The sequence below is a fragment of the Equus przewalskii genome, chromosome 11 (assembly GCF_037783145.1).
Source record: "Equus przewalskii isolate Varuska chromosome 11, EquPr2, whole genome shotgun sequence".
NCBI lineage: Eukaryota > Metazoa > Chordata > Mammalia > Perissodactyla > Equidae > Equus > Equus przewalskii.
Genome location: NC_091841.1, coordinates 28,012,751 through 28,031,952, shown reverse-complemented (window position 1 = coordinate 28,031,952; position 19,202 = coordinate 28,012,751). Strand labels below are relative to the sequence as shown.

At 45.2% G+C, this 19,202-nt stretch overlaps 1 protein-coding gene across 21 annotated transcripts in view; it reads left to right on the top strand.

The window, feature by feature from the left end:
* Nucleotides 1-19,202, top strand: part of PC (pyruvate carboxylase) — a 90,453-nt gene that overhangs the window by 18,058 nt on the left and 53,193 nt on the right. The window contains exon 1 of one of the 21 annotated variants that reach the window (XM_070564310.1): nt 15,602-15,735. The exons of the other annotated variants lie outside the window; for them this stretch is intronic. The gene's annotated coding sequence lies outside the window, so the exon portion shown is untranslated. Of the gene's footprint in view, nt 1-15,601; nt 15,736-19,202 lie in introns of those variants that run through there. 21 annotated transcript variants of the gene reach the window in all.

The following is a 19,202-nucleotide window of genomic DNA, read 5'->3' as shown; positions in this document are numbered from 1 at the left end:
TTACCACCGATGAACAATCTCTAAATAACTTATGGTTTAGTTTTGCCTGTGTTTGAACATCATCCACATGGAGTCATCCTGTGGACCTCTGTGTTGTGCTCAGTGTTGCCTCTGCGATTCATCCATGTGGATGCCCAGAGCTCCGTTCCTTTTCAGTGCTGCGTAGCTTTCCACTGCACGAATGTGCTGCAGTGTATTTATCCTTTCTACAGCCAAGAAGCCTTTGGGCCGCTTCCGTGTTTTTGCACTTAGGAACAACCCTGCTGAGAACATTCTTCTACATGGCTCCTGGTGTACCCGAGCAACACTTTCTCCAGGGTGTAGCTAGGAGTGGACTTGCCGGCATGTGAAACTCTTTCCAGTGTGGTTGTACCAATTTACCCTTCTTCCCTCCAGCAGGATAGAGCACTGAGTGTTTTCTGATTGCCCACATGGTGGGAATTCGCACTGCAAACCTGTGAGGGCTATTGTATAATAACTTCTTTGGGTGGGTTTTTTTGTTTCTTGAACTGCTCAGTGACAAGGATTGAGAGGCTTGATTCTTTTTGCAGTGGCTCCTCAGAGTGCAGAGAGGTCGATCAGGTTTATTTCTGCTTTACCCTTACTCTGAGAGGGTGGCCTTTGGAAGTCCCAGCTTCACTGGGGGTGAGAGCACCTGAGACTTCCCATGTTGGGTGGGCCAGTGCCCTCTGAGGCTTTGAAAGCTGAAGCTCGAGTTTGCTTGGTTCTGCAAATCTCTCTGGGCTTCTGTCTCTGCTTAGATTTTGGCCTGAGTGTTCCTTATTTTCTTACTAACTTGTCTATGCTTTTAAGTAAGATTTTTTAAAGAATATATAAATATATGCATACATGCATGTATTTTATCCAGCATTTTTAGTTGCTTTCAGCAGGAGGAATGGATGGTTATCTGCCTGGCTAGAAAAGCTCTTGTTTAACTTTAAAGTAGTCTTTGAGACTAGGTTCTTGCGTCCCTGGGGATATGCCTTCCATTCTCCTGGGTCTTTGGCTTTCACTCTCGGGAATAAGACTGCCAGCCGCACGGTGCTATTATGAAGGCAGTCTGGGCCACTCCCTCGGAATTGTAGTACTTTGATGCTTAGGTTGGGCCTGGAAATCTGACTCACTCATTTCTTTTTTCTGGTTTTTTTTTTTAAAGATTTTATTTTTTTCCTTTTTCTTCCCAAAGCCCCTGGTACATAGTTGTATATTCTTCGTTGTGGGTCCTTCTAGCTGTGGCATGTGGGACGCTGCCTCAGCATGGCTTGATGAGCAGTGCCATGTCCGCGCCCAGGATTCGAACCAACGAAACACTGGGCAGCCTGCAGCAGAGCGTGCCAACTTAACCACTCGGCCACGGGGCCAGCCCCTGACTCACTCATTTCAAACTCACATGACACGGATACGTCCCAGAAGGCCACTTTGTGAATTTGTAGTGGAAGATGGAATCTCTGGGGTCTGCCCTTCTGGTTTGTTTGTTGCTTTTTTTTTTTTTAAAGGAACAAGGATAATGTTTAGTCATTCAGTCAGCATTTATTGGGTGTCTACAAGCCTGACATTTATTCTATATTGTGTATGGATTTTTTTTTGCGGGGGAAGAGGGGAAGCATTTTCCCTGAGCTAACATCTGTTGCCAGCCGCCACCCTACCGCTCCCCAAGCCCCGGTACATAGTTGTATATAATTATACGTTCTTGGTTCTTCTCTGTGAGCTGCCACCACAGCATGGCTACTGACAGATGAGTGGTGTGGTTCCACGCCTAGGAACCGAACTCCGGCCGCTGAAGCAGAGCACAGCAAACTTTAACCACTAGGCCATCAGGGCTGGGTCTGTCCCTTCTGGTTTTAAAGACTGGCGGTTGGCCCATCTGTACCAAGGAAGTCTTTCTGGGGGCTAGGTCACTTGGCATTCGCTATATAGGTAGGGTTGCTTTGAGAACCAGAATAGCACAGGCAATTATTAATACATGTCTTAGGGATTTGAGAATGATATCCTGTTTCAGACCCTGATCCCCCTTGTCTTTGGTTGCAGATTCCGATTTTCACACAGTTCTTTTTCCAAATATTTTGCCCTTTTGATTTCTGAAATTCTCCATAATTCTTACATATTTTGCATTCCTGGGGAGACTGTTGTGAATAACCCATTGTCATTCTGCTACTGCCAAGTTGATCTTGGTAGGTGTTAATTTCAGGCTGGCCTGATTCTTGTTTGTGTTTTTTTAAAAAAACTTTTTATACTGTTCTGTTGTCTGAATACCAAAAAGGCTACTTATTTTTTTTTCCTTTTTTCTTATTGTGGTAAAATACACATAGCGTAAGAAACTGAAACTCTGGCCCTATTTAAACAATAACTTCCATTCTCCCCTTCCCCCAGGCCCTGGAACCACCATTATGCTTTTTGTCTTTTCATGTGCCTGTTGGCCATTCATCTATCTCCTTTGAAGACATGTGTTTTCAAGGTCTTTGCCCGTTTTTGAATTTAGTGTTTGGTTTTTTTGTTGTTGAGTTTTAGTTCTCTATATATTCTGGATATTAATCCCTTATCAGATATATGACTTGCAAATATTTTCTCCCAATCTGTGGGTTGCCTTTTTACTCTATGAATAATGTCTTTTGATGCACAAAATTTCAAAATTTTCGTGAAGTCCAGTTGTCTGTTTTTTCTTTTGTTATCTGTGCCTTTGGTGTCACAACCAAGAAATCATTGCCAAATTCAGTGTCATGAAGCTTTTGTCCTATGTTGTCTTGTAAGAGCATTATTATCTTAGGTCTTACTTTTAGGTCCTTGATCCATTTTGATTTAATTTTTATACATGGTGTTAAGTAAGGGTCCAACTTCATTCTTTTGCGCATGGCTGTCCGGTTTTGCCAGCACTGTTTGTTGAAAAGATTGTCTTTTCCCTATTGAATGGTCTTGGCATCCTTGTCAAAAATCATTTGATCGTATATACGAGAGTTTATTTCCAGGCTCTCTATTCTGTTATGTTGTGTATGTATTTCTTTATGCCAATACTACAGTGTTTTGATTACTGTAGCTTCGTAGTAGATTTTGAAATCAGGAAGCGTGAGTGTTCCAGTTTTGTTCTTATTCAAGATTGTGTTGGCTATTCGGGGTTCCTTGAGATTCCATGTAAATTCTAGGATGTGTTTTTCTATTTCTGCAAAAAAAATAAAATCATTAGGATTTTGTTAGGGACTGCTTTGGGTCTGTAGATTGCTTTTGGTAGGATTGACATTTTAACAATTTTCAGTCCTCCAATCCATGAACATGGACTGTTTCCATTTATTCATGTCTTCTTTAATTTCTTTCGGCAGTGTTTTGTAGTTTTCATTATACGTCTTTCACCTCCTTGTTAAGTTAATTCCTAAGTAGTTTATTCTTTTCAATGCTGTTGTAAATGGAATTGTTTTTGGAATTTCTTCAGATGGTTCATTGTTTGTGTATAGAAATGCAGCTGATTTTTGTGTTGACTTTGTGTCCTGCTACTTTGCTGAATTCATTTATTCTAACAGCTTTTTTTGGTGGAATCTTGCGAGTTTTCTGCATATAAGATGACATCATCTGCAAAGAGATAAATTTGCTTCTTTCTTTCCAATTTGGATGCCTTTGATTTCTTTTTCTTCTCTAATTACTCTGGCTAGAACTTCCAGTACTATGTTGAATAGAAGCTGTGAAAGCAGGAATCCTTGCCTTATTCCTGATCTTAGAGGAAAAGCTTTCAGCCTGTCACCATTGAGTATTATGTTTTTTTGTTTGTTTTTTTGAGAAAGATTAGCCCTGAGCTAACTGCTGCCAATCCTCCTCTTTTTGCTGAGGAAGACTGGCCCTGAGCTAACGTCCATGCCCATCTTCCTCCACCGCTTGCTATGCGGTGCCATGTCTGCACCCAGAATCCGAACTGGTGAACTCCAGGCTGCCAAAGGGGAATGTGTGAACTTAACCGCTGCGCCACTGGGCTGGCCCCAGTTTGCTAGAATTTTTTGAGGAGTTTTGCCATCAGTGTTCATAAGGGATATTGATCTGTAGTTTTCTTGTAGTGTCTTTGGATTTGGTGTCAGGGTTCTGCTGGCCTCGTAGAATGAGTCAGGAAGTGTTCCCTCCTCTTCAATTTTTTTGAAAAGTTTGAGAAGGATTGGTATTAATTCTTCTTTACATGTTTGGTAGAATTCACCAGTGAAGCCGTCAGGTCCAAGGCTTTTTCTTCGTTGGGAGATTTTTGATTACTGATTCAATCTCTTTACTAGTTATAGGTGTTTTCAGATTTTTTATTTCTTTGTGATTTAGTCTTGGTAGCTTTTGTTTCTAGGAATTTGCCCGTTTCATCTAGGTTATCAAATTTGTTCGCGTACAGTTGTTCATAGTTATCTTTTATAATCCTTTTTATTTCTGTAGAATCAGTAGTAATGTTCCCACTTTCATTTTGATTTTAGTAATTTGAGTCCTCTCTTTTTCTCTTGGTCTAACTAAAGGTTTGTCAATTTTGTTAATTTTTTCTAAGAACCAACTTTGGATTTTATCGATTTTTCTCTACTGTTTTTCTATTCTCTATTTCATTGATCTCTGCTCTTAGTTATTTCTTTCCTTCTGCTAGCTTTGGATTTAGTTTGTTCTTTTTCTAGTTCCTTAAGTTAGGTTGTGGTTTTGAGCTCTTTCTTGTTTTTTAATATAAGTGTTGATAGCTGCAAATTTCCCCCTTAGCACTGCTTTCACTGAGTCCCATGTTTTGCGGTGTTGTGTTTTTGTTTTCATTTGTCTCTATTTTCTTTTTTCCCTTGTGATTTCTTCTTTGATCCATTGGCTTTTTAAAAATGTGTTGTTCAATTTCCACAGATTTGTGAGTTTTCCTTTTGTTATTGATTTCTTTCTTTCTTTCTTTTTTTTTTTGAGGAAGATTAGCCCTGAGCTAACATCTGCTGCCAATCCTCCTCTTTTTGCTGAGGAAGCCTGGCCCTGAGCTCACATCCATGCCTGTCTTCCTCCACTTTATATGTGGGATGCCTACCACAGCATGGCTTGCCAAGCGGTGCCATGTCCGCACCCGGGATCCAAACTGGTGAGCCCCGGGCCCCCGAAGCAGAACGTGCGCACTTCACCCCTGTGCCACTGGGCCGGCCCCTGTGATTGATTTCTAATATCATCTCATTGTGGTCAGAGAAGACACTTTGTATGATATCTGTCTTTTTAAATCTGTTGAGACTTAATTTGTGGCCTAACATGTGGTCTATCCTGGAAAATGTCATCTGTGCACTTGAGACGACTGCGTATTCTGTTATTGTTGGGTCGTGTTCTGTATATGTCTGTTACTTGGCTTATTGGGTAAGTCCTCTGTTTCTTTACTTAACTTCTGTCTGGTTGGTCTGTCCATTGTGAGCAGGGTATTAAAGTCTCCAATTATTGTAGAACTCTCTGTTTCTTCCTTTAATTCTGTTTTTGCTTCATATGTTTTGATGATCTGTCATTAGGTGTGTAAATGTTTATAATTTTTCTTTTCTTGCTATATTAAGCTTTTAATTAATATGTAATGTTCTTTGTCTCTTGTAACCTTTTTTGATTAAAGTCTGTTCTCTCTGATGTTGGTATAGCCACTTCTGTTCTCTTTTGATCACCGTTTGCATGGAATATCTTTTTCCATCCTGTCGCTTTCAGTCTGTTTGTGTCTTTGGATCTCAAGTGACTCTCTTTTAGATAGTATATAGTTGGATCGTGGGTTTTTAATCCATTCTGCCAATCTCTGTCTTTTGATTGGACAGTTTAATCTGTTTACTTTTAATGAAATTACTGATAAGGAGAGTCTTAACTTTTGTCATTGCGTTATGTGTTTTCTACATGCCTTGTAGCTTTTTTGACTCTCATGTCCTGTATTAGTTTTCTTTTGTGTTTAGTTGATTGTTTTGTAGTGAAATGTTTAAATTCCTTTCTCATTTCCTTCTGTCTGTGTTCTGTAGCTGTTCTCTTTGTGGTTACCATGGAGATTATATTTAACATCTAAAGCTATAACACTCTAATTTGAATTTATACCAGCTTAACTTCAGTAAGATACAAAAATTGCTCCTTTGCAGCTCCTTCCCCACCCCTTTCAGTTGTTAATGTCACGAGATTACATTTTTATATGTTGTGTGCCCTGAAACACAAACTAATACTTTTTTTTTAAATGCATTAGTTTCCTAAATTATGTAGAAAACAAGATTTGGAATTATAAACCAAAGTTACAGTATACTAGCTTTTACGCTAATAATTATTTTTTTCCCTTAAATGTATTAGTCTCTTAAATCATGTAGAAAACAAAAAGTACTGTTAGAAACCATTGTTACAATAATACTAGCTTTTAGAATTGCCTGTGTGTTTACCTTTACTGAAATCTTTATTTTTCCATATGACTTCAAATATCCTTTCATTTCACCTTGCAGGATTGCCTTGAGCATTTTTTGCAGGGCAGGTCTAACGGTCACAAAAGTCCCTCAGCTTTTTGTTTATCTGGGATATCTTAATTTCCCCCCCACTTTTGAAGGAGAATTTTGCTGGATATAGGATTGTGGTTGATATATATATATTTTTTAGCACTTTGAATATATTGGCCTGCCGCCTTTTACCCTCTGCTGTTTCTGATGAGAAATCTGCTAGTGATCTTACTGAGGATCCCTCTTATGTGACAATTTGCTTCTCTCTTGCTCCTTTCAAGATTCTCTTTGTCTTTGTCTTTTGAGAGTTTGGTTATAATGTGTCTTGGTGTGGGTCTCTTTGACTGCATCTTAGTTGGAGTTCATTGAGCTTCTTGGATGTTATATTCATGTTTTTCATGAAATTTGGTATGTTTTCAGCCATTATTTCTTCCAATATTCTCTCTATCCCTTTTTTTCTCTCTCTCCTTCTGGGACTCCTACAATGAGTGTGATGGTCCGTTTGATGGTGTCCCACAGGTCCCTTAGGCTCTCTTCACTTTTCTTCAGTCTTTTTTCTTTCTCTTCATTAGGCTTGATAACTTCTATGGTCCTATCTTCAAGTTCACTGATTCTTTCTTCTTCCTGCTCAAATCTGCCTTTGAATCCCTCTAGTGGATTTTTCGTTTCAGTTATCATACTTTTTGGTGCCAGAATTTATTTGTTTTTTGGTTTCTTTTTAAGTTTTCTCTGTCTTTATTGAAATTTCCATTTCATTCACACATCATTTTCTTGACTGTCTCCACATCCTCTTTTAGTTCTTTGAGCATCTTTAAGACAATTGTTTTAAAATCTTTGTCTACTATATTTGCCATTAGGTCTTTTTCAGGGACACTTTCTGTTTTTCCTTTGAATGGGCCATACTTTCCTGTTTCTTTGTATGCCTTGTGATTTTTTTTTGTTGAACACTGGACATTTGATTCTAATAACGTGATAACTTTGGAAATCAGAGTCTCCTCCTTTCGCAGGGTTTGCTGTTTTTCATTCAGTTTTTGTTCTTTTGATTGTTTTAGGCTGATCTCTGAGGATCAGCCTGAGGTGTAAACTTAAGGTCTTTTTAGATGTTTTCCAAGCTTTTTACTGGGCATATGCAGTCATTTTTGAATATTCCCTGTATGTGCAGTTGCTTTTGAATGTCCTAGCCTTTAATGTCTGGCTCCCAAAAGGGGGGAAAGTGAAAAAGAAAGGGAGGGGAAGAGGGTGCAGGCCCTTTAAATCCCCTGGCAGTGGCTTCAGCTGGAGGGGAGCAGCTTGCAACAATGGGGGAGGTGTGACAGCAATGGCTGCCTTCCTCTTTGTCTGCATCTCTGAGATCAGAAGCAGCAATCAGTGATCAGAGCACACATCCCGAATATTTGGAGGCCAGGGTCCTTTTTGCCCACCCTGGCTCCCACAAGCTGTGTGCAAGCTGCTCCAGGACCACGTGCACAGCAGCCTGCCTCCTGGTTGGGGGTGAGGGACAGAAGATGCTACTGTGCTAAGAGCTGAAGTTGACTGTGGTTGACCAAAATGAACTGCAATTTGCCCTCCCAGTCTTGCCATTGAAGTTGCAAGCCTTCAACAGACTCCAGAGTTCCAAAATAGTTACATCAGAAGATTCTGCCAGTACAGTTGTTATCTAGGTGAGAAGTTAGATTCCTGGTGCTTCCTACTCTGCCATCTTCCCAGAATCCTCCTCCTTATTTTATTTTGTATACATACAGATTATCATCTTTTTGTAGTCCTTTACTGTTTCCAATGTACTTTCACGTGTGATCTCATTCAATGCCTGCCTTGCCTACACATTTTAGAGGACCAGCCCTATGTCACAGACCTGTATCGGCAGCTGCGTCCCAGAGAGGTTCAGTAACTTGCCCCTTGGATGTGCCAGTGGTAGACAACCTCTGCTTCTAAAAGTAGATGGGTTTCCATTTTCCACATTTCTCTTGAGGAGGAAGAGAAAGTAACCAACTCTTAATTGATGTCTTCATAAATATGTGGGTATTATTTCCCAAGTTAACATTCATTTTTTTGTAGAATTCTATGTTATATAATGGTATAAGAAAATTAAAAGACAACTTTCCTCCAAAATACCTTTTGTTTTCATATTATCCTTTTCCAGTTCTCCTTTTTTCTCTTCCCACTTTCTTTACATGAATTTTGCATTTTTATTGCTTCAGTTTTATAAATCGCCTTCTGAGTTCAGCGATTGTAGCCATTACATTTCGAGCATGTTCTGTGCTGTGGAGCTTTGCCTATCGCAGTGTTAATCAATTGCTCTCTTTCCCTTGTTCTATCTGCATAGAGTCTCATTTCCTTTGTTAGGTCTCTGCTGTCCAGCTTCCCCTTCTTTGCCAGGGAAATGCCCTGGAACCTCTGTGCACCCTAAGGCCTTCCTGCCCCTTCAGTGCTTCTGGTCCTTGCTCCCAGGTGGTCTTTGTTCCCTCTGGTCCCTTTGATAGCTGCCTGTCATGCTGTGCTCATCACATATCGTCTGTCCGTTCTCTGGGTCATTTTATTTTATTTTTTATTTATTTTTTTAATTGGGATAACATTGGTTTATAATATTATATATATTTCAGGTGTACATCATTATATTTCGATTCTGTGTAGATTACATCATGTTCACCACCCAAAGACTAATTGGCATCCATCACTGTACACATGTGCTTAATCAGTCCTTTCATCTGGGACATTTTAGACACATATTCTTATGTGTGTTTTTATTGTCTTAGACTTTCTTCCCTTTCTGTTTGTTCTTGTAAGTTTCTCCTGTTCTTTGCATGTTTCTCTTCTTTCCCATAGTCCTGATTCCGCAGACATTTCTTGTTTCCCATTCTCTGGTTTCCTGCCGTCCTTACCACTCTCTCACGTTAAGCAGGTTTGACACCATCCAGCTCTTTCAAGTGGGGATTGCAGAACCCAAAGTTAGCACCGCAAATTCTCTCCTTCTCTTTATTGCGTGAACAGATGAACCTTTACTGAAAGGCTATTGTGTGCCGGGGGCTCAGTAGGTGCTTGCCCGCCTGTCATCCCCCTCGTCTCTTTAGCCTCACGGCAGCATGGATGCACGTAGCAGCATTCCTGTTTTACTAGAGGATCCGAAAGGTCAACCTGTAGTTTCCCACTGATTATGTGTCATCTCCCTTCTGTTGGGTTGTCAGGACAGGAAGGAGTAAACCATCAGGTAGTTTTCTGTCCCTGCAGCTAATGCTTCATGTGTATAGATTGTTAACAATGACTTTTAAATTTCTGCCGCTTCCCCATGCCGTCTAGTGCATTTCTGGGCTGCTGTGTGCCTTCCATATCAGAGAATGAAAATGAAGAGGAGTCCAGCAGTGTGACTGAGAGTCGAGCTCTGGAGTCAGACTGTTCGGTTCAAATCTTTGACTAATTAAATCATAATTAGGGAGGCCAGCCTAGATGATTAAATATTATATATTTAAAAAGTCACATATGCCTGAATGTTCATAGCAGTGTTATTCGTAATAGCCAAAAAGTGGAAACAACCCCAATGTTTATCAGCCAGTGAATGGATAAACAAAAGGTAGTGTATCCGTACAACGGCATGTTATTCAGCCGTAAAAAGGAACGAAGCACTGATCCATGCTACAACATAGATGAACCTCTAAAATATTATGCTGAGTGAAAGAAGCCAGACACAAAAGGCTTTATTTAGTTATTGTATAAAATTTCTATGAAATGTCTAAAATAGGCAGATTCATGGACAGAAAGTAGATTGATGGATGCCAGGGGCTGGGGAAGGGAGGAATGGAGAGTGACTGCTAATGGTACTTTTTGGGGTTTTAAGGTTTCTTTTTGGGGTGATGAAAATGTTCTGGAATTGTGATAGTTGCACACCATTTTGAATGTAGTAAAAACCACTGAATGGTGTGCTTTAAAATGGTTAGATGGTGAAAAAAACTAAAAAAAAAATTGTAAAGTAGCAAACTGAAGGCTTAATTACATCAAGTTAGACTTTTTTCCCCTCGTTGTCAATGCACCTATACATTTTGTACATACTTGCAACCGCTGCATGTACGTTATTAGGCCCATGTGCCAAACAATTCTAATGGGTCATGTACCTAGTCCCTGGTCGTATCACTTTACTATGATTTGATACAGTCTTTAAAATATTCTACTTCCTACGCTCTTCCAGGCACTTAAGAAGTGCTCTATAAATATTTATTGAATTTCCTAGGCTAGCTATTCCTGTTTCATTAGTCTGGACAATTGCAGGTTAGCTATAATTACCCTTTGTTCCAGATTGTTTCAAAAAAGATAATACCCCTTAAATTATGTGCCTTTCAATAAGAGCTCTCCATTTTACATCTGTAAGCTGCATATATATTTTTTCCAGATAGAAAATAAGCTTGCTTGCCTTTTCTGATCACAAAGGTAATATATGCTAATAGTCAGAGATTCAGATAATGGTCTTGCCTGGACTGCGGCCTTTAGCTTTTAGAGGCCTCCAAACGATCCCACATCTGCATAGGGCTGCCTTGTTTTTTGTTTTTTTTTTTAAATCTATCTTGCCTATGTTCTTTTCATTGTCTTCTCTGCGTCTTGAGTTTGCCTGGCTTTCATTATTTCCTTCCAAGTGGCTTCGTAGATGCCCTCTCTGAGACAAAGGCCGAGGATGCCCTTATCTTGTTATCCAAAGATCACAGTGATCTTGTTTGTAAATAAGGAGAATAGATAGAGCTTTTGCTATTTGTTCTACCAAGTCAACGCCCTCAATTCCTAACTTTTGTCCGTCTCTCTCTCTTTGCCTCGTGATTTTCTGACATCCCGAAGCTGTGTGCTTTTCTGTGACCCATTTAAAACCCTCCTCTAGGAGATAGCTCTTTTGCAGCGAGGAGCTAGTGGCTTCTAAGACTTCTCCCTTGCCCTTCGTGTGCGGCAGAGATGTTCACTCGCCTCCCTTCTTGCTGTCCGGTGGCGTCTGGCCCCCTTTCCCTGCTGCACTCATTGCTCAGCAACCTTGAGGTGGGACATGGTGGCAGGGACGGGCCGATCTCTATTTATGAAGAGATGAGACGCGGTAACAGTGACAGCTGTTCTCTATTAAGGAAGCTGATGTTGCTGACCTGTGACTTGCTTTTCTCTTGGGATTTCTTTTCCAGGAATGAAGAATCTCTCCTACTCTCTGCATCTTTGTCCGAAACCCCTTTTTTAGCTAACAGCAAACTTGGACAAGACAGTACATCCGAGTGAGGTTCGAGCCCAGGACCTAGAGTGAAACTAACAGTGATGGAGAGGCCAGTGGCTCTCGGCTTCCTGTGGGTGGTAAACGACTCATGTCCATCTTACCTGCAGCCATGTAGGGATGTGGGCTGGAGACAGGAAATGAAAGGGGAGAGCAGAGGAAGACCGGGCACTTCTTCCTGGAGTTGTAGATTCAGGTCCAGCTGAGTTGGTGGCCATTGCTTTTCCTGACTGATGCTGATGACTGACAGAATGTTTGAATCTTAGGATGGGGCAGCTATTTGTTGACTGAAAGTACGTCTATTGACAGCTACCTCTTCATCCTTCTTGGCATTATTGTTTACTTAGATTTCAAGCCCCAACGCCTATTTCCCACCCTCTCCCCGCTGATTTAAATTAAGAATTTCTCCAGAAAATCTATTCTGGGATTGTAGGTACTGGGTGGGCGTTATGCAGACAGAGGGACCCTCACCCTCGTTCACCAGCACAGGAGAACTGTAATTAGGAAGGTGCTAGGTCTCCTTTTTCCTATTTAACCGAGTGGGCTTAGGGGAGGAGCTCCTTTGTGAATGATGTAGGGGGCAGGCAGCTTCCTCCCTGTGGAGGCTGTCAGTCTAAAATTCTCAGGGAGAGTTCCAAAGTGTGGGGAAATGAGATCAGAATTCATAGGTGGTTTTGTATCTGCTGGTTGATTTTTCCTCATTTAGAACTAAATTTATACGAAAGATTACAACAGTAAAATAATAATGGCAGCTAAATTTAATAATGGCAGCTACGTTCGTTCTGCTCCGCTCTCGTCTCTTCTGGAGGTAGAAGGTGTTCCCTTGAGGAAACGGGGGCTCCAGAGGGTGAACACTTGCCCAAAGTCGTCCAGCCACAAAGTGACAGAGTTCAGGTTCAGACTCAGCTCTCTGCCCCGACACCCATGCCCAAGCTGTCATGCCAGTGGCAACAGAACAGAACATACCCCAAGCCAGAATGCTGTTTGTTTATTTCTCTGAATGGCTGCATGTTTTCTCTGTCATTTCTGTGCTCTTCTCAAAGCCTCTAGCTTCCTTTTAGTTTTCCTTCCCGCTAGTATCTGACACGGTGCCTGGGGTCTGGGAGCAGCGTACTTTGTTCAGCACATTTTGGTTCTCATCTGTTTTACAAAGTTATCCTTGGCCTCTGTTCTCTTTTCGCTTTTATTTCCTCTCTAGAATGCTTCTTCTTTAAGGCTACGGTGAAGATAAAGATAATCCTGCCTAGGGGTTTGAAGAAATGTCAAGGAGAAGTTTTTTTGGCAAGCAGTTGAGTTTTTTTCACAAGGTTGTTGCCACACCCCTCGATGCCCTAGTCAAAGTGGGTTGTCTTTCTCATGACGCAGGGGAGGCAAGCGATAAACGGATGCAGTTGGGGGCAGTCGAGCCCCAGACCCTGTAAAGCAGCTTGTCCTCTGCCACATTTCTTCTGTCACATGCGTGTATTTCTCTGCACTGAACAAATTAAATTTGAGTCCAGGCCCAGCGCCATTCCCCGAGGAGGTCAGGGTTCTGATTCTCGGTAGAAGGAAGACGTGACGGGCTAGGGCTGCTTGGAGGAGGGGAGAGTGAAGACAGAGGGGTGGCTCTCAGAGTCTTGGCGTTGATGGGAAACCGTTGCTTAGAGTTGGCCCTTTGCTCTTTCTGAAGCTGCAGACAGGTTCCTAGGAGACAGGCCTTCCTGCGACTGCCACTTTATGCACCTGGTTTTAGGTTCATGCCATTTCTCCTGCCCCACCCCCCCTTGTCCCAGCCCCATATTCTGAGATCTCGGGTTGATGGCCTGCTGATGAAAAACCTGGCACCTTTCTGCAGAGTGTCTTCTGAGCCAGCTGAAATTCATCTTGTTGGCATGTGGACTCTGAGAACACATCTCCCTTGCTTTTCCCCTCCTCCCTTCCCCTTCCCTCTACGCCCCAGCTAGAGGCGTGGTATATTCATGTTAACATAAGCTCAGTTGTCCCTTATTACTTACACATGAACCTTTTCTCTGTCTCTGCTAATCTGATTATTCCAGATGGAACCAGCCTCATTCTGAATCCATTCATCCATATATTTGTTCAACAAATGTTTTGTGCCAGGCCCTGTGGCAGCCTATATTCTCAAGGCTGCATCTGATATCAAAGCTGTATCACTTGAAGAAGTTTGGGTCATTGACGTGCCTTTGACCTGAATGCCCATTTTATAAACTTAGATATTCCTCTTGAGTAATACAATATCTCTTCGCCAAAGAGGTAAGGCCTAGATTTTGATTCTGACCTCATTCAAAGGGGGAGCTTGGACAGGGCCCTCACTGCAGGCCTCATTGTTTTCTCAGCACAAGAGTTAAATCCCTCCCACCCCCCACCCCGACCCCTACCCCTTTGTTATCTGTTTGCTATTCCTAGCACAGATCCACAGGACTAGCCCATTCACTGCCTCTGGCCTGGAGCCCGTTCAACTGTTGTCACTACCCTTCCCTCTGACCCTTCCGCCCAGCCAATGGCTTCTCTTTCCTTCCCCGAGTCTCAGGAGGGTCTCTGACATCGACATGCAGGAAGCCACACCCAGGTTCTGCAGAGATGCTCTTTAAGGGTGCGAGTGAAGGGAGAATTTGAAAATAAAAAACTTTCCTCATTCATTTTCCCCTTTGAGACTAACCCAGTGGCTTGAGACAGTCCACTTGGGTCCATGGTACCAGAATTGTCTGAGTCTTTTCCCGGGACTCTCCTGAAACCCTCTGGTTTGTGTGGGTGCTGGAGGCTTGTGGGGCTTGGTCTGGCTCTCTCTGAGCTGCCTGAGTCGAGGCACTTCTGGATAGACGAGATCTTCAGGGAGAAGGCCTGAGTGTTGCTGTCCTCTCTCCTGGGCCTTCTCTACTTGGTGGGGCTCTGCTTGGAGGCCCGGGTGAGCACAACACCTGGAGGCTTAGGGGGTGGGGAAGCCTTTTGTTCATTCTCTTATTTATTTATTCTTTTTGCTCTCATCTTCCCACCCACACTCCCAAAAAGAGAATGTTAGAAGGAGAAATGTTAACAGCAGTGTAGACTCTAGAAGACCTGAGGCCTGGTGGTTTGTTTAACTCCCTTCTGCAGGAGCTGCGGCTGGAAACAAGAATTCTGATGGCCTTCACGTGAAGTTTTCTTTAATGAAGAATTCTTTAGAAGGAGGAAAAAGGATTTCATTTGCTGTTTTCCTTAGCACTTAGAGAGCTCACAGGTTGCTGCTAGGGAGTGTAGCGATTTGGGGGAGATTTTGCAGTGGATGGCAGGCGCTCCCTAAGGGGTAAGAACACGTGCTGACTGAGGGGAGAGCTGTGGGCTTGGTTCCCCCCTTCCTCTAGCAGGAGTCCTCCTGGACCGCCCCTGCTCTCGGCAGCCCTTTGAAGGACCTTCCCCCGCAGCTGCCCTGGGCTGAGTGCTGCTCTCCCAGAAGGCTCAGGCCGTGCTGACGTGCCTCTTGCCCCAGGTCATCCAAGTTCAGCCAAAAAATAATCTCTCCCTTGTTAGCCATCCGAGCAGTTGACAAGCATTTATTTAGGTGTTAGGTTACTCTGAAGCTTAGGTCTCGCTAAGGCAAAACTCACGCATACCAGGCAAAGCCTGAGAACAATGTACAAAGCAACAAACACATCAGCCACTATAAAATGCGGTCAGTCCTCCCGGCCCCATTCCAGTTTTCTGTGGAGCTTAGTTCTGGAATTTCAGACTTGGCCTCTTTTCTTAGCTTATCAATTCTCCATACCCTTGAACTCCTCATCCCAGGTAGGCAAAGGTGAGGGGCCATCTCTGGAAGCCGATACCAGTGTGCATAGATCCTTAAGTAGAAAGTACCTTCACATACATTCCTGAGGGGGGTTACGGGTCTCATGTGGCAGGTGATTTGCCCGAGGTCACAAAGAGCCAGGCCTGGGATCCCGGTGTTCTGCCACCGAATCTCCTGTATGTTCTGTGATGCCGTGTTCATCTCCCTTCAGGGTGTACTGGTTCCGTGAACATTTACCGAGTGCCTACTTGGTTCCCTGCTCTGCTCAGTTTGGGTGAATAAGCTGTGGTCTCAGGCCAGGCAATGGGCTGAGCTCCTTGCCGCCTCTAGCCAGCCATGTCCCTTGGCAGGTAAGTCTCTTCTTAACCTTGTTAGGAGCACAGACTGTACATGTAAAACTGCTTGGCAACAAGCAGAACAGGCCTTCTGTCCACAGCTGCGAACCTGGCCTGCCCATTGCTAAGGGAGGACAGTGGCCTGGGCCGAATGGTGGGAGCGCTCAGTGAGGATTTGGGGAATGAGAACCTGGTGCCTTCCCTGGAAGCTGGGCCCATGCACAGAAAGCCTGGGGGTTGACAGGTAAATGAGGGAAAAGTCATTCGTTCTTGCCAGTCCCACCAGCAGTAGAGTGAGTTCTAGCAGAATCTGTGGGTGGCTAAAGGAAAGGCAGGTTGTTGTGTTTGTTTTAGGGGATGAGGAGGAGGGTGAGGTAGAGGGGGTGGGTGGTATGAAGAGCATTGAGGGAGAGACCGGTTGAGCCACTCTGGAGAGAAAGGGTAGCTAGCAGTTCGCTTGAAATGCTACAAGATGTGAGCAGAGCTGGTACCTAGGCAAGGACCTAGAAAGGAGAAGGGGGACTGACTGAATCTGGGGCCTCACAGGATTAGAACCAGCCCCTCCTCCTGCCTGTGTCTGCTCCTCAGGGCCAGGACTGTTACCTCATCACTCTCTCTGTTCCTTTAGCGTGAGACCTCAAGATATCTGTTGTGGCAGCGTGCCTCCCCAGGAAGTGCTTCCCGTGAGGCTCGCTGAGGCCAACTGCCCCCCTTCCAGGAGCCTCCACTGAAGAGACGCCCCCGGCACAGCCCTCTGCGGGATGGAGCGGAGTCACCCCTGGAGCCCTCGGTCTTCATGGTCTCTGGGCACGGCGTGCTTTGCAGCTAGCCCTCAGCTTCCGGGGGCCACTGTGTGGCTGAGAGAGACTTGCATTTGCTCTCCCCAACTATTTACTGAGCACTCACTGTGTTCTAGGCCCCATGCTACATGCTGGAGACCCAGCAGGGAACCAGACAGACCAAGGCAGTCTCCTGTCCTCAGGGGAGACAGGCAGAAGGCCAGTCACTGGTTAATGACAGCTGTGACAAGTGCTGCAGAGGGAAGCACGGTGGGGAAGGAGAGAGCCTTAGCCCAGGGGGCTGTGGGTGTGGGCTGGCCGGAGAGGAGTTATCTGCCTCCACAGCAGGCAGCCGCTGGGCGTAGATCTTGGCAGAACACAGAGAACCGCAGGCAGGTTTCAGCGACGCAGACTCAGTGAACTGGAGTGGACGGTGGGAGGAGCTATGGTAGCCCCGCCTTCCCCGCCCTGTCTGGACTCGGTTTAGAGCTGTCTGTCTGTCTGTTGACCTGGTGAGCCCCTTCCCACAGGTGCACCCTAGGACCCCGTGTGGCACTGCCTGCTCTTAACCAGCCCCTGTGGTGCCACCGAGGTGATGGCACAAGTGCCCCGAGAGGACAGCCTGAATTAAATGCCTTCTTGCCTGGCTGTGGATTATCAGTCTGTGGATTCTCTTGTTCTTACCTCACATTTGTAGAGCATGCTCAGTCCTTCCTTCAGAGAACTCCCAGTAGTCTTCGTGGTGTCTTTCTTTCTGGCCTCTCACCTGTTGACCTTACTGAGAGAGACTGGGCAGGATGAGGTGTGAAATTCAAGACAAACCACCTTCGGATCCCGTCGGAGTACAGGTGGGGGGGCGGGGTGCATCCCCGTTGTCCAGGTGTTTGGTGACCAGGAAACAAGAAGTACCCGGGCTGTGAGTCCCTAGATTAGGCAGCCCTCTTTAACCCTTCAAGCCCCCGACTGCAGCTGTGCCCGCAAGGCCAGTGCCCCCTTAAGGCCAGGCGTGAGTGGCCCTGCTCAGAACTCGGCACCTCAGGGGGCCCCACACTTTGGAGTACCTCCCTCTCAATCTCCTAAGTCCCCCTCCAGTGCCGTTCTGGTGGGCCATTCCAAACCTGGCCTGAGATCCATCAGCCCCTTTTGGGTGCTCTCAACCCTCTATGCTGTGCAAGGACAACCAGAATTCCTAGGGGGTTGTCCCAGAGCCCCATGTCCAGGGCCCAGTTCCAGGAGAGCAGCACCGGCTGGTGGCCACAGTATTTCTTTTGTAGGATCATGGTAGATTGGGCCGTCAAAATGCTGCTGCAAGTGCACTAATTTGGAGTGACCCCAGTTTTTTATATAGATGAAGGCGTCCCCCCGAGATATTTGCCTGGGGCCCCACACATCCTAGGGGCAGCCCTGCCCAGAGGCTACCCATTGGGCCCGGCTGGCTCTGCTCAGCAGCTCTTGGCCTGGAGCGGAGCAGAGGATAAGGGCCTATTGTTGGTCCCTGGGGCCTGAATGGCGCTTTGTTTGCATTCGGCTCCGGTCGGGCAGGCTTCTGCTGCTGCGCTCGCAACAGTCTCGTCTCCATGAGAAAGCTCTTCCCACCCTGACCTCACATTGTTTTACTGCAGATCCTGGGAGGGTAGGGGCTTTGAGCCAACGTGGGGTCTTGTGTTGGTTGCTGCCGCTGCCGCTGCCGGGTGGGAGCTGATAACTGAGGTGCTGAGAAAAGGGGTCTTCCTGGGAGACCTTTGCTCTGGGAGAAGGAAAAGGGGGGAAAACGCCTTTGTTAACACTGAACTAAGGGGCTAGTGGGCAGGAATCTAGGCCAGCTCTGAACTGGCAGGAGGGGAATGTGGTGGGAATGCGGCAAATTGGTGGGAAAGCCCCCTCCCCGCCCCCGGTGAGCCAAAGCAGGGCCACTGGGCCAAGGCCAGATGGTGGTACTGGCTAGCTTCTTCCATTCTTTCTCGTCTTGTTGCTCTCCTTTCCCAGCCACACGTGTTCACCACGTCACCCCCTCTCGTGTGGAGCAGGAGGACAATCCCAAGAACTGAACGTGCCTCGTTTGTGTTGAGGTCAAAGAGTGGAAAGGTGGTGTGGGGGCAGAGCGAAAACAGGCAGAGAGCTCGTTTGTTAGGTTTTGAAATCACAGGAAGCAGTCTGTTCAGCTGAAACTCCAAGGCCCTTTAAGGCTGTCAAAATAGGGCACTGAGGTCGGCCCGGCGCCCTGATGGTATGGGAATCACCTCCTGGCCTTCACTCGCCTCTGGTGCCTCTTCTTATGTCACAAAGTGAAGAGGGCTGTTTGTTTTGTTTTAAAGTTGGTTTTCCCTTCTGTCAGTCCACAGGGAGTGGCCTCCTAGACCAGCGGTTCTGCAAGTGGGGTCCCCGGGCCCTTGCAGGTCTTCCAGACCATTTCAAGGGGGTCCCAGAGTCAGAACGATTTCCATAGTAATACCAAAAGGTTACGTGCCTTTTCCGCTGTGTAGACGTTTGCACCCATGCAATTGTGCATTTTGTGCAAAGCAGTGGTGGGCAAAACTGTGGGCACCTTTGCAGGAGTCAGGGCTGTGGCAGCAGACCGCCTGGTGGGCACGGAGCCCTTCACCCCACGCACTGGTGGTTCAGAAGGGCCAGCTTCACCGAGGACTGGCCTCGAGGAAGCAGTAAAAATGATTCTTTTCTGCATTCTCTGTGCATGTGGACACG